This window comes from Hyla sarda, chromosome 4 (assembly GCF_029499605.1).
Source record: "Hyla sarda isolate aHylSar1 chromosome 4, aHylSar1.hap1, whole genome shotgun sequence".
In the NCBI taxonomy this organism is placed as follows: domain Eukaryota; kingdom Metazoa; phylum Chordata; class Amphibia; order Anura; family Hylidae; genus Hyla; species Hyla sarda.
The window spans coordinates 39,894,975-39,911,128 of NC_079192.1; the positions used below are offsets into that span (position 1 = coordinate 39,894,975).

The 16,154-nt window shown below is 45.5% G+C and overlaps 1 protein-coding gene across 6 annotated transcripts in view; it reads right to left on the reverse strand.

Annotated features, from left to right (window-relative positions):
- Positions 1–16,154, reverse strand: part of COL5A3 (collagen type V alpha 3 chain) — a 213,826-nt gene that overhangs the window by 89,166 nt on the left and 108,506 nt on the right. The window contains exon 1 of one of the 6 annotated variants that reach the window (XM_056570610.1): positions 9,650–9,672. The exons of the other annotated variants lie outside the window; for them this stretch is intronic. The gene's annotated coding sequence lies outside the window, so the exon portion shown is untranslated. Of the gene's footprint in view, positions 1–9,649; positions 9,673–16,154 lie in introns of those variants that run through there. 6 annotated transcript variants of the gene reach the window in all.

The window sequence follows — 16,154 nt, forward strand, 5'->3', positions numbered from 1 at the left end:
CTATAAGGGTTTGTTTAGAACATGTACAGATGTAGCAGAGCTGAGGGTGTAAATCACATAGGATCATAGTTATATAGGGAAGAAAACGTCAACGACAACGTAAGGTCTACTACATCTGCATAGACTTACCGTACTGTCCCTTTAAGACATAGTAATTACCCCCCTGGGGGAAATGGTCAGTGTGTAGAATCGGTCATATATTTATTCCATATGTCTGATATCATATCTGTCACATGACATTGTCTATTATGAATTATCACTCAGCTGTAAGGGGCATTCCTAATATCACATAGAGGGGGCATTATATGTGAGGGGGCATTATGTCTGAGGGGCGCATGATATGTGAGGGGGCATTATATGTGATGGGGGCATTATATGTGAGGGGCGCATGATGGGGACATTATATGTTAGGGGCACATGATGGAGGCATTAAATGTGAGGGGCACATGATGGAGGCATTAAATGTGAGGGGCATTATATGTGAGGGGGGCATTATGTGTGAGGGGGTATTATATGTGAGGGGGCATTATATGTGAGGGGGGCATTATATGTGAGGGGGCATTATATGTGAGGGGGCATTATATGTGAGGGGGGCATTATATGTGAGGGGGCATTATATGTGAGGGGGCATTATATGTGAGGGGGCATTATATGTGAGGGGCGCATGATGGGGGCATTATATGTGAGGGGGGCATTATATGTGAGGGGGCATTATATGTGAGGGGGCATTATATGTGAGGGGGCATTATATGTGAGGGGGCATTATATGTGAGGGGCGCATGATGGGGGCATTATATGTGAGGGGGGCATTATATGTGAGGGGGCATTATATGTGAGGGGGCATTATATGTGAGGGGCGCATGATGGGGGCATTATATGTGAGGGGGGCATTATATGTGAGGGGGCATTATATGTGAGGGGGCATTATATGTGAGGGGGCATTATGTCTGAGGGGCGCATGATATGTGAGGGGGCATTATATGTGAGGGGCGCATGATGGGGACATTATATGTTAGGGGCACATGATGGAGGCATTATATGTGAGGGGCACATGATGGGGGCATTATATGTCAGGGGCACATGATGGGGACATTATATGTGAGGGGCACATGATGGGGGCATTATATGTGAGGGGCACATGATGGGGCATTATATGTGAGGGGCACATGATGGGGCATTATATGTGAGGCGCACATGATGGGGCATTATATGTGAGGGGCATATGATGGGGCATTATATGTGAGGGGCGCATGATGGGGACATTATATGTGAGGGGGCATGATGGGGGCATTATATGTGAGGCGCACATGATGGGGCATTATATGTGAGGGGCACATGATGGGGCATTATATGTGAGGCGCACATGATGGGGCATTATATGTGAGGGGCACATGATGGGGCATTATATGTGAGGGGCGCATGATGGAGGCATTATATGTGAGGGGCACATGATGGGGCATTATATGTGAGGGGCACATGATGGGGGCATTATATGTGAGGGGCGCATGATGGGGGCATTATATGTGAGGGGCACATGATGGGGCATTATATGTGAGGGGCACATGATGGGGCATTATATGTGAGGGGCACATGATGGGGGCATTATGTGTGAGGGGCACATGATGGAGGCATTATATGTGAGGGGCACATGATGGAGGCATTATATGTGAGGGGCACACGATGGGGCATTATATGTGAGGGGCACATGATGGAGGCATTATATGTGAGGGGCACATGATGGGGGCATTATATGTGAGGGGCACACGATGGGGCATTATATGTGAGGGGCGCATGATGGGGGCATGATATGTGAGGGGCGCATGATAGGGACATTATATGTGAGGGGCACATGATGAGGCATTATATGTGAGGGGCACATGATGGGGGCATTATATGTGAGGGGCACATGATGGAGGCATTATATGTGAGGGGCACATGTTGGGGGCATTATATGTGAGGGGCACATGATGGGGGCATTATATGTGAGGGGCACATGATGGAGGCATTATATGTGAGGGGCACATGATGGGGGCATTATATGTGAGGGGCACATGATGGAGGCATTATATGTGAGGAGCGCATGATGGGGGCATTATATGTGAGGAGCGCATGATGGGGGCATTATATGTGAGGAGCGCATGATGGGGGCATTATATGTGAGGGGCACATGATGGAGGCATTATATGTGAGGGGCACATGATGGGGCATTATATGTGAGGGGCACATGATGGGGCATTATATGTGAGGGGCACATGATGGGGGCATTATATGTGAGGGGCACATGATGGGGGCATTATATGTGAGGGGCACACGATGGGGCATTATATGTGAGGGGCGCATGATGGGGGCATGATATGTGAGGGGCACATGATGGAGGCATTATATGTGAGGGGCACATGATGGGGCATTATATGTGAGGGGCACATGATGGGGCATTATATGTGAGGGGCACATGATGGGGGCATTATATGTGAGGGGCACATGATGGGGCATTATATGTGAGGGGCACATGATGGAGGCATTATATGTGAGGGGCACATGATGGGGCATTATATGTGAGGGGCACATGATGGGGCATTATATGTGAGGGGCACATGATGGGGGCATTATATGTGAGGGGCACATGATGGGGCATTATATGTGAGGGGCACATGATGGGGCATTTTATGTGAGGGGCACATGATGGGGGCATTATGTGTGAGGGGTACATGATGGGGGCATTATATGTGAGGGGCACATGATGGAGGCATTATATGTGAGGGGGCATGATGGGGGCATTATATGTGAGGGGGCATGATGGGGGCATTATATGTGAGGGGCACATGATGGGGAATTTATATGTGAGGGGCACATGATGGAGACATTTTATGTGAGGGGCGCATGATGGAGGCATTATATATGAGGGGCGCATGATGGGGGCATTATATGTGAGGGGCACATGATGGGGGCATTGTATATAAGGGGCACATGATGGGGACATTATTTATGAGGGGCACATGATGGGGGCATTATATGTGAGGGGCACATGATGGGGGCATTGTATATGAGGGGCACATTATGGGGGCATTATATATGAAGGGCACACGATGGGGGCATTATATGTGAGGGGCACATGATGGGGGCATTGTATATGAGGGGCACATGATGGGGGCATTATATATGAGGGGCGCATGATGGAGGCATTATATGTGAGGGGCACATGATGAGGGCATTATCTGTGAGGGGCACATGCGGCCAAGCCTCTATCTCCAGTGGCCCCCAGATAATTTGAGTTTGAGACCCCTGGTGTAGATGCAGGTTGATGCCCTAGGGTTGTCGTGTGACGTCCATTTCCACTCGCAGTACAGAATAGATCACTACGCGCCAGGATGTTCTTTTCTTTTTTGAATTTCCTTTCTGTCTGACCACAGTGCTCTCTGCTGACACCCCTGTCCATTTTAGGAACCGTTCAGAGCAGGAGCAAATCCCCATAGAAAACCTCTCCTACTCTGGACAGTTCCTGAAATGGACAGAGGTGTCAGCAGAGAGCACTGTGTTCAGACAGAAAGGAAATTCAAAACGAAAATAACTTCCTCAGGATCATACAGCAGTTGATAAGTACTGGAAGGATTAAGATTTTTTAATAGTTTTTTTAATAGAAGTCATTTACAAATCTGTTTACCTTTCTGGCACCAGTTGATTTAAAAGAAAATGTTTTCCAGTGGAGTACCCCTTTAAGGGCTGGTCCTGCAGGACTTCTGCTAATGGGAACAGTGTTACTGCTGTGGAAAAGGCACAGGAACTCTGTTCCCATGCGTTCCAGCAGGAATTGAGCCCTGATTCTGTTCTTCGGCACATTGGTGATCAGCAGACCAAGCCCGATCATACTGTATGATTTCCGAGGTTTCATGTGGCTAAAAAAAATTTCAATCCAGCTTTTATACCATAAAAGCCCTACCCACATGAGACTCTTTCCTAGGACTGTATCCACCTTTTCCAGCCCACCGGAGCACCTGAAGGCTGAACTAATTTATGCAGGATAACTCATCAACTGCCGAGCCGAGAAGTTCGTGACGAATCGAATTTACTGTAAGTTCGCTCATCTCTAGTTGCAATATCAGAGTGTACCTATATATCTCAGATGTATTATCTGTCTTCATTGTTCACCCTCTTCCCACTAGATGTCACCCTACAGGCCCAGATGCCCATCTCATCTGTCATCTGAGTCTTAAAGGGGTACTCCGGTGGAAAACCTTTATTTATTTTTATTTTTTTTTAAATGAACTGGTGCCAGAAAGTTAAACAGATTTGTAAATTACTTCTAATAAAAAAAAAAAAAATCTTTATCCTTCCAGTACTTATTAGCAGCTGTATGCTACAGAGGATATTCTTTTATTTTTGAATTTCTTTTTTTGTGCTCTCTGCTGACACCTCTGTCCGTGTCAGGAACTGTCCAGAGTAGCATAGGTTTGCTATGGGGATTTGGACACGGACAGAGGTGTCAGCAGAGAGCACTGTGGACAAGGCAAAAGCAACAAAAAAAAAAGCTGTAGCATACAGCTGCTAAAAAGTACTGGAAGGATAAAGATTTTTTAATAGAAGTCATTTACAAATCTGTTTAACTTTCTGGCACCAGTTGATTTAAAAAAAATAAAATAAAATGTTTTCCACCGGAGTACCCCTTTAAGAGTTCGCACAGAACGTGCAGACAACCAGATCTATGAAGCAATACACTAGTCAGCTGCCCTGAGTCCCAAAACAGTCCTAAATAACTAAAATAAAACATATGGTAACATTTATCCTGTTATTATGCCGTAAATTCATATGATCCCAATTTGTGTTGCCGTTTTAGGCTTTTATTTTAGCTTACGTTTTATCTTTACCTTTCATTGTTTTGTTTTGTTGTCTTGTTTACTTCAGGGTCAAAGTCACTGAGTGTAAAGTGCAGTGTTTCCCAACCAGTGTGCCTCCAGCTGTTGCAAAACTACAACTTCCAGCCGAAGGCTGGAAGTTGTAGTTTTGCAACAGCTGGAGGCACACTGGTTGGGAACCGATGGTCTAGTATGAAAAAATATAAGCAACGTTGCAAATGATGTCTTAAAGGGGTACTCCCGTGGAAAACTTTTTTTTTTTTTTTAAGATCAACTGGTGCCAGAAAGTTAAACAGATTTGTAAATCAGTTCTATTAAAAAATCTTAATCCTTCCAGTACTTTTTAGGGGCTGTATACTACAGAGGAAATTTTTTTCTTTTTGGATTTCTCTTATGTCAGGACCACGGTGCTCTCTGCTGACCTCTGCTGTCCATTTTAGGAACTGTCCAGAGCAGGAGAAAATCCCCATAGCAAACATATACTGCTCTGGACAGTTTCTAAAAATGGACAGCAGAGGTCAGCAGTGAGCACTGCGGTCGTGACATAAGAGAAATCCAAAAATAAAAACATTTCCTCTGTAGTATACAGCCCCTAAAAAGTACTGGAAGGATTAAGATTTTTTAATAGAAGTAATTTACAAATCTGTTTAACTTTCTGGCACCAGTTGATGAAAAAAAAAAAAAAAAAAATAAGTTTTTCACGGGAGTACCCCTTTAATGAAAAGTCTCATCAGTTCCTAGGCAGGCCTGGTTTCTATGGCTACAGACTGCAAACATGCCCCGTGTAGTCTGATCCTGCAGTCACGCTCCCTTTATTAGGTACACCTGTTAATTGCTTGTTAACACAAATAGCTAATCAGCCAATCCCATTTAGGCATGTAGATGGGGTCAAGACAACTTGCTGAAGTTCAGACCGAGCATCAGTAGGGGGGGGGGGAGGTGACTTTGAGCATGGCATGGTTGTTGGTGCCAGGCGGGTTGGTTTTAGTGTTTCAGAAACTGCTGATCTACTGGGATTTTCATGCACAAATATCTGTAGGGTTTACAGAGAATGGTACAAAAACAAAGAACATACCCAGTGAGCAGCAGTTGTGTGGATGAAAATGCCTTCCTGAGGTCAGGAGAATGGGCAGACTGGTTCGAGATGATAGAAAGGCAAAAGTAAATAATCACTTCTTACAACCAAGGTATGCAAAATACCATCTCTAAACCTCGAGGCAGATGGGCTACAGCAGCTGAAGACCACATCGGGGGCCACTCCTGTAAGCTAAGAATAGGAAACTGAGGCTACAACAGGCACATTCACACAGGCACCAAAATAGGACAATGGAAGAACGTTGTTTGGACTGATGAGTCTCGATTCCAGCCGTGACATTCAGATGGCAGGGTCAGAATTTGTCATAAACAACATAAAGCAAAGATCCATCCTGCCTTGTATCAGTGGTTCAGGCTGGTGGTGTGATGGTGTGGGGGACATTTTCTGGGCACACTTTGGGCCCCTTAGTACCAATTGAGCCTGGTATAAACACGACAACCGATCTGAGAATTGTTACTGACCATGTCCATCCCTTTATGACCACAGTGGACCCATCTTCTGATGATACTTCCAGCAGGATAATGTCACATGACATCATCTCATACAGGACAATGAGGTCACATGACATCATCTCATACAGGACAATGAGGTCACATGACATCATCTCATACAGGACAATGAGGTCACAGACATCATCTCATACAGGACAATGAGGTCACATGACATCATCTCATACAGGACAATGAGGTCACATGACATCATCTCATACAGGACAATGAGGTCACAGACATCATCTCATACAGGACAATGAGGTCACATGACATCATCTCATACAGGACAATGAGGTCACATGACATCATCTCATACAGGACAATGAGGTCACATGACATCATCTCATACAGGACAATGAGGTCACAGACATCATCTCATACAGGACAATGAGGTCACATGACATCATCTCATACAGGACAATGAGGTCACATGACATCATCTCATACAGGACAATGAGGTCACAGACATCATCTCATACAGGACAATGAGGTCACATGACATCATCTCATACAGGACAATGAGGTCACATGACATCATCTCATACAGGACAATGAGGTCACAGACATCATCTCATACAGGACAATGAGGTCACATGACATCATCTCATACAGGAAAATGAGGTCACATGACATCATCTCATACAGGACAATGAGGTCACATGACATCATCTCATACAGGACAATGAGGTCACATGACATCATCTCATACAGGACAATGAGGTCACATGACATCATCTCATACAGGACAATGAGGTCACAGACATCATCTCATACAGGACAATGAGGTCACATGACATCATCTCATACAGGACAATGAGGTCACATGACATCATCTCATACAGGACAATGAGGTCACATGACATCATCTCATACAGGACAATGAGGTCACAGACATCATCTCATACAGGACAATGAGGTCACATGACATCATCTCATACAGGACAATGAGGTCACATGACATCATCTCATACAGGACAATGAGGTCACAGACATCATCTCATACAGGACAATGAGGTCACATGACATCATCTCATACAGGACAATGAGGTCACATGACATCATCTCATACAGGACAATGAGGTCACAGACATCATCTCATACAGGACAATGAGGTCACATGACATCATCTCATACAGGAAAATGAGGTCACATGACATCATCTCATACAGGACAATGAGGTCACATGACATCATCTCATACAGGACAATGAGGTCACATGACATCATCTCATACAGGACAATGAGGTCACATGACATCATCTCATACAGGACAATGAGTTCACTGGACTCCAATGGCCTCCACAGTCACCAGATCTCATCCAGTAGATCATCTTTATGATGTGGTGGAACCGGAGATTCTCCTCATGGATCCGACAAATCTGCAGCATCTGTGTGATGTCGTCATATACATATGGAGGAACTGTGTGATGTCATCATGTCTATATGGAGGAACTGTGTGATGTTATCATGTCTATATGGAGGAACTGTGTAATGTCATCATGTCTATATGGAGGAACTGTGTGATGTCATCATGTCCATATGGAGGAACTGTGTGATGTCATCATGTCCATATGGAGGAACTGTGTGATGTCATCATGTCTATATGGAGGAACTGTGTAATGTCATCATGTCCATATGGAGGAACTGTGTGATGTCATCATGTCTATATGGAGGAACAGTGTGATGTCATCATGTCCATATGGAGGAACAGTGTGATGTCATCATGTCCATATGGAGGAACTGTGTGATGTCATCATGTCCATATGGAGGAACAGTGTGATGTCATCATGTCCATATGGAGGAACTGTGTGATGTCATCATGTCCATATGGAGGAACTGTGTGATGTCATCATGTCCATATGGAGGAACAGTGTGATGTCATCATGTCCATATGGAGGAACAGTGTGATGTCATCATGTCCATATGGAGGAACTGTGTGATGTCATCATGTCCATATGGAGGAACAGTGTGATGTCATCATGTCCATATGGAGGAACTGTGTGATGTCATCATGTCCATATGGAGGAACTGTGTGATGTCATCATGTCCATATGGAGGAACAGTGTGATGTCATCATGTCCATATGGAGGAACTGTGTGATGTCATCATGTCCATATGGAGGAACTGTGTGATGTCATCATGTCCATATGGAGGAACAGTGTGATGTCATCATGTCCATATGGAGGAACTGTGTGATGTCATCATGTCCATATGGAGGAACTGTGTGATGTCATCATGTCCATATGGAGGAACTGTGTGATGTCATCATGTCCATATGGAGGAACTGTGTGATGTCATCATGTCCATATGGAGGAACTGTGTGATGTCATCATGTCCATATGGAGGAACAGTGTGATGTCATCATGTCCATATGGAGGAACTGTGTGATGTCATCATGTCCATATGGAGGAACTGTGTGATGTCATCATGTCCATATGGAGGAACTGTGTGATGTCATCATGTCCATATGGAGGAACTGTGTGATGTCATCATGTCCATATGGAGGAACTGTGTGATGTCATCATGTCCATATGGAGGAATTGTGTGATGTAATCAAATAAAGGGAAATCTCTGAGGAATGTGTCCAGCACCTTGTAGAAAGTATTCCACCATGAATGAGGCAAAAGGGGGTCCGACCCGAGGCTAGCAATGAGTGTACATTTGTTAGATTAGCAAGCAGTGGGGTCAGATGGAAGGGTGTATGGCTGTAGGATTAGACTACAGAGTGTTTGTTTGTAGTCTGTTACCTTGGAGACATATAGGTCTGCACAGGATCTGTAGACATACATTTGTAGTAGTTGTAAAGTTGCTTCTTCATATTTTTTTAGATGCATTGGAAGAATGTAAGAATTGTATACATACTCTATAAAATATATGGAAAACTCTGGTCAGGCCCTCAGCGCGTTTCAGGGTCTATGTAAGGCGTGATTGACGTCACCTCATAAATCCAGTCTGCTCCACGCTGCGTCCACAAGAAGGAAACGCTGAGGATTCTGCAGACAAATCTCTTGTCACACCCCCCCCCCAACCCCATCCCACCGTCCTCTGCTCCAGATCCTGATCCTCCTGATGTACTGTTCCCATACAACACAGCTGCAGCTGACAAATAGCGCTGATTCGCCGTGGGCATTAAATAAAATAAAAAACAGGGGTCTGGAAAATCGGAAATGAATCCAGAGCTGGACCTCGGCCATAGGAACAACTGAGGCTTACTCATTAACCCCCGTCCTCACTAGAGAGGTCTGCACGTCAGGAGCCCACTTCTTTCGCCATCTAAGAAAGAGGGTCATGTGACCAGGAGTAGTCCTGACAACAGTTAACCCCTAATATCCCCCCTTCCTATCTTCACAGGATGAGGAGCTGTTTGATTGGGCCCTCACAATGTGGAAGTGATGGTCACTGGTGTGACCTTTGTCGAAAAAAAGGGGGGCCCTTCGGCAGTCTTATTGGAGGGAGTGAAAAATGTTTCAGGACATCTAAGGAGCCTTAAAGTTGGATATGAAAAATGATCATGTGGTCTCTAAAACTAGAGAATCATGAAGATCAGTACAGGGGCCTAATTTACCATCAGACAGAAGAGGCCTGTGCCTAGAGTGGCCCTGTGGGAAAGGTGGCTCAGCACCTCCTGGTCCCCACAAGAAGATGCCCACAAAGCCAGTCACTAGCTGAGGCCAACTGAGGAGGCCCTTGTGGCCTTGTATCGAGACGAGACCAGTTCTGAGCAATGGAGCCGGGTGCCATTGGAACAACAGCAACAGGGGCTCAATGGAAGGAGAGAGCAAGTTTTTTTTCTACTTTTGGACCACAGTGGCCACACTGAAGGTCTGACCCCTAATGATTAAAGGAGTACTCTGGTGGAAAAAAAAAAATTTCTAATCAACTGGTGCCAGAAAGTTAAACAGATTTGTAAATTCCCCCAATATAAAAATCTTAATCCTTCCAGTACTACAGAGGAAGTTTTGTAGTTCTTTTATGTCCGACCACAGTGCTCTCTGCTGACACCTCTGCTGAACTGTCCGGAGCAGGAGAGGTTTGCTATAGGGATTTGCTCCTGCTCTGGACAGTTCCGGACACGGACAGAGGTGTCAGCAGAGAGAACTGTGGTCAGACAGAAAAGAACTGCACAACTTCCTGTGGAGCATATAGCAGCTGATAAGTACTGGAAGGATTAAGATTTTTAAATAGAAGTAATTGTGGTGACCCAGTACAGGAGTTGTTACCCCGTACCCTCGCTGCCCTGTCAGGCAGCCTCCCTGCAGTGTCCCCTGGGCCGCCCCCGCATCTGTTCTACTGTAATTGTATATTATCCCCTATGTTATGTATATAAGAATGTTGAGGTTAACATGTGATCACCAGTTGTCATGTGAGTTGTCATGTGATTGTTACCCAGGAGGTATCAGTGACCATGTGACTTAAGGGTGACCAATGGGACCCCACCAGAGTCTTCCCATAAAAGCCCTGGGAGGAGCCTCTTCTCTCTCTTAGTTCCTGAGTCTTTGTTGAAGTGCAGTCGAGTCTGGGAGTCTGGAGTAATAGGAGCCTCAAGTCAAGTCTGCAGCCACAAGTTATAAGTCTACAAGTAAGATAAAGTCACAGCTTAGTCTGTCTCCAGTCAAGTCAGTCACTGTCATCTATTGTCAAGTCAACGTGGCCTGCACTAAATTGTCCAAAACCACTGCAAGTCCCAGCAAGCCCTTAAGGTCTCTGAAGTCACTGGTCACCTCCGTGGGCCTGGCTGCACTGTATAGACTGTATCATCTGTCACTCAGTAAAGCTACCTTCAGGGCCGGCGTTAGGGTATGGCAAACTAGACAGTGGCCCAGGGCTCCCATCCTCCAGAGGGCCCCCTGCTGCTGCTATAGTGTTTGTAGCTGGGGGAAGCATAGCAGCCATGCAGCCAGCAGCATCCAGGATTGAGCCTCGCTGCAGAGTTCAATCACAGTGCTGGCAGTGAGAGGCTCCTTTAACATCCCCCCCCCCCCTGTTTCCCCCCGACTCCTCCTGCTGCTGTTAGATGTCGCACAGTTTATCTGCCTGTCGGTTGACCATGAGGAAGATAGTCTGCAGGCACCAGGAGGCATGAATATCTAGCAGCTCCTGAAGTATTTCAAGGGGTACATGGCCGTGATGTCTGTGCCACATTGCTAGTCATCAGGCACGAAGCGAGGTTCGCTCCGTGCACCTGATGACTGCGGTGACGCAGCAGAGATTGTGGGGGTTCCAGCGGTGAGACCCCGCAATGAGGCATCTTATCCCCTTTAACCCCTTTAATGCCATCTGCCCCTAAGGTAATTCCATCTACCCTGCATCAGACCCCATACCACATAATTTACAAATTTGTCGAACTTCCTGGAACCAGTTGATGTAAAACAAATATTGTTTTCCACCGGAGTACCCCTTTAAGACGTGAATGAGGCTAGCTGCAGTACCAGACACATCCTCTATACTTCTAAGCCTCATTCTATGTATAAGTCATCAATGTGACAGAGTAGTGGTCTCAAACAGTGGCCCTTCAGATATTGCAAAACTTCAACTCCCAGCATGCCCGGACAGCCAACGGCTGTCCGGGCATGCTGGGAGTTGAAGTTTTGCAACATCTGGAGGTCCACAGTTTAAAGGGGTACTCCGGTAGAAAACTTTTTTTTCTAAGTCAACTGGTGCCAAAAAGTTTAACAGATTTGTAAATTACTTCTATTAAAAAATCTTAATACTTCCAGTACTAATTAGCTTGTGAATACTACAGAAGAAATATTTTTCTTTTTTGAAACACTAAGCTCTCTGCTGACATCATGACCACAGAGCTCTCTGCTGACATCATGACCACAGAGCTCTCTGCTGACATTATGACCACAGTGCTCTCTGCTGACATCTCTGTCCATTTTAAGAACTGTCCCGAGTAGGAGAAAATCCTCATAGCAAACATATGTTGCTCTGGTCAGTTCCTAAAATGGACAGAGATGTCAGCAGGGAGCACTGTGGTCATGATGTCAGCAGAGAGCTCTGTGTTCCAAAAAGAAAAGAATTTCCTTTGTAGTATTCAGCAGCTAATAAGTACTGGAAGGATTAAGATTTTTTAATAGAAATAATTTACAAATCTGTTTAACTTTCTGGCACCAGTTGATTTAAAAAAATAAATAAATAAAAATTCCACCGGAGTACCCCTTTATTTTTCTGGCACCAGTTGATTGTTGGAATATTGTTTTCCACCGGAGTACCCCTTTAAGACGCAAATGGGGTAAGCTGCAGTACGTGACACATCTGCTGTACTTCTAAGCCTCATTCTACTGTAAGTATAGAACAGTGGCCCCAAACTGTGGCCCTCCAGATGTTGCAAAACTTCAACTCCCAGCATGCCCGGACAGCCAACGGCTGTCCGGGCATGCTGGGAGTTGAAGTTTTGCAACATCTGGAGGTCCACAGTTTAAGTCCACTGTTATAGACCCAGAGTATTCCAGGATTCCACCTGTACAGTGGTACAAACAGTATAATAGTCTACATAATACAGCGATCCTTCATCCGAATCCACCATCTGTTCTGGACAATTTCTGATGTTTTTTTTTATTTTTTTTTATTGTTTTTTTATTGTTTTTTTTTTTTTGGCCTGTGACATCTATGATTTGCAGCCAGTTTGCTGTAAATGACCTATTTGGCTGGTGAAACCGCAATGCGATCATTTCTCAACAAAATAAAACCTACATGTAGTCTGAAAAAAGAAGCGAGCTATTAAAACCCCGCCGTGAGCCAGATTTGGTGCCAGAAGTGACATCACAATGAAATGTATGGGCCAACGGGATGGGAGTTTATTGGGCTTCATAAAGCACGATGCACTCTAGATGTCTACTGCTTGTCATATTGTCTGCACATGATGCTATATCCATTGTATGGAGATGTATGGGAAATCCACCAGATATAGGGGTGTGGTGGCCTTCAAACCTCTCACCCCACTCTCCACCCTACATGTTGGCTGCAGCCTGAGGCGCGGAGGCTCCGGATCAAGAGAAGTCATTTAGTTTCTCCCTGGTGAACGAAAGTATTTAGGAAAAAGAAGAGGCCGGGAGGGAGAGAAGGAAACAGTCGGCAATAGTCAGCGACTACTAGGTTTATAGTTTGCTTCGAAAAGCTGATTACAGGGCCGATTCTGCCTATAGACAAAAGAGGCAGCCGCCTAGAACGCCCCCTCTTGATGGGGGCCCCACTCTGCCTGCTGCAAGAAAGTTAGTAACCAGCCAGCATCTGAAGCACCCGACGCTCATCCGAAGCACCCGCCCAGCCAGAACCACTGTTGGGTGAAGAGGGGGTTTGTTACAATGTGTCACCCCAGTAGTAAGGGGATTACATGAGGAGGAGGTTTATTACAGCGTGTCACCCCAGTAGTAAGGAGATTACATGAGGAGGGGGTTTGTTACAGTGTGTCACCCCAGTAGTAAGGAGATTACATGAGGAGGAAGTTTGTTGCAGTGTGTCACCCCAGTAGTAAGGAGATTACATGGGGAGGAGGTTTGTTACAGTGTGTCACCCCAGTAGTAAGGAGATTACATGAAGAAGGGGTTTGTTACAGTGTGTCACCTCAGTAGTAAGAGATTACATGAGAAGGTTTGTTACAGTGTGTCACCCCAGTAGTAAGGTGATTACATGAGGAGGAGTTTTGTTACAGTGTGTCACCCCAGTAGTAAGGAGATTACATGAGGAGGAGGTTTGTTACAGTGTGTCACCCCAGTAGTAAGGAGATTACATGAAGAGGAGGTTTTTACAGTGTGTCACCCCAGTAGTAAGGAGATTACATGAGGAGGAGGTTTGTTACATTGTGTCACCCCAGTAGTAAGGAGATTACATGAGGAGGAGGTTTGTTACAGTGTGTCACCTCAGTAGCAAGGAGATTACATGAGAAGGAGGTTTGTTACAATGTGTCACCCCAGTAGTAAGGTGATTACATGAGGAGGAGTTTTGTTACAGTGTGTCACCCTAGTAGTAAGGAGATTACATGAGGAAGGGGTTTGTTACAGTGTGTCACCCCAGTAGTAAGGAGATTACATGAGGAGGAGGTTTGTTACAGTGTGTCACCCCAGTAGTACTGTGATTACATGAGGAGGAGGTTTGTTACAGTGTGTCACCCCAGTAATAAGGTGATTACATGAGAAGGAGTTTTGTTACAGTGTGTCACCCCAGTAGTAAGGAGATTACATGGGGAGGAGGTTTGTTACAGTGTGTCACCCCATTAGTAAGGTTATTTAATGCGGAGGAGGTTTGTTACAGTGTGTCACCCCAGTAGTAAGGAGATTACATGCGGAGGAGGTTTGTTACAGTGTGTCACCCCAGTAGTAAGGAGATTACATGCGGAGGAGGTTTGTTACAGTGTGTCACCCCAGTAGTAAGGAGATTACATGAGGAGGAGGTTTGTTACAGTGTGTCACCCCAGTAGTAAGGAGATTACATGAGGAAGGGGTTTGTTACAGTGTGTCACCCCAGTAGTAAGGAGATTACATGAGGAGGGGGTTTGTTACAGTGTGTTGCCCCAGTAGTAAGGAGATTACATGAGGAAGGGGTTTGTTACAGTGTGTCACCCCAGTAGTAAGGAGATTACATGAGGAAGGGGTTTGTTACAGTGTGTTGCCCCAGTAGTAGGGGGATTACATGAGGAGGAGGTTTTTACATTGTGTGAATTCGAGTAGAATACAGACATAGCGCACATCTACAATCTTGCACAATGATCTGATTGCTTCTCAGCATAATATCAAAAACTAACAGGTTGTTAGTATACATTTTTGATCAAAAAGTACAAGCCCACTCGCCACGTCAAGGCCACCTATTAAGAGTGGGTCCCTAACATCCCTAGCATAAAATGGCGTAGCACTGGGCGGCGACCACCACCGCCGCGACACCAGTGCCCACACGGGGGGCGGGGGGGGGGGGGGGGGGTGGTGCAGCGACCCACTGGCAGAGCGGCCCCAATGCCACTCAAACCAGTCTATGGGCTGCACCCGCCCGCAGACACAGCGCCACGGCAGCAACGGACGCCGCCCCGCACCACACCAGTGTGAACAAGGTGTTACAGCTCACTTACCATGCTCTCCCAGTCAGACTGGGAGGCTGCTAGGAAAGAAATGGCCCTTGTGTGGCTAATTACCACCTATATATATCTATCAAAATGTATATACTAACAACCTGTTAGTTTTTGATATTATGCTGAGAAGCAATTAGATCATTGTACAAGATTGTAGATGTGCACCATGTCTGTTTTCTACCTGAATTCACATTGTGGTTTTTACATTGTGTTGCCCCAGTAGTAAGGCGGGGCGTGTCAATGGGCATGGTCAATCTGCGGCGTACACATGTGAGAAAAATAATATAGGGGTGATTTATCAAAAGTTGCTGAGTTGCCCATAGCAACTAGAGATTAGCGAATTTACAGTAAATTCGATTCGTCACGAACTTCTCGGCTCGTCAGTTGATGACTTATCCTGCATAAATTAGTTCAGCTTTCAGGTGCTCCCGTGGGCTGGAAAAGGTGGATACAATCCTAGGAGACTCTTTCCTAGGACTGTATCCACCTTTTCCAGCCCACCGGAGCACCTGAAAGCTGAACTAATTTATGCAGGAAAAGCCATCAACTGTCGAGCCGAGAAGTTCGTGACGAATTTAATTTACTGTAAGTTCGCTCATCTCTAATAGCAACCAAACAGATCGCTGCTTTTACTTTTGAAAAGGCTTCTGAAAAGTG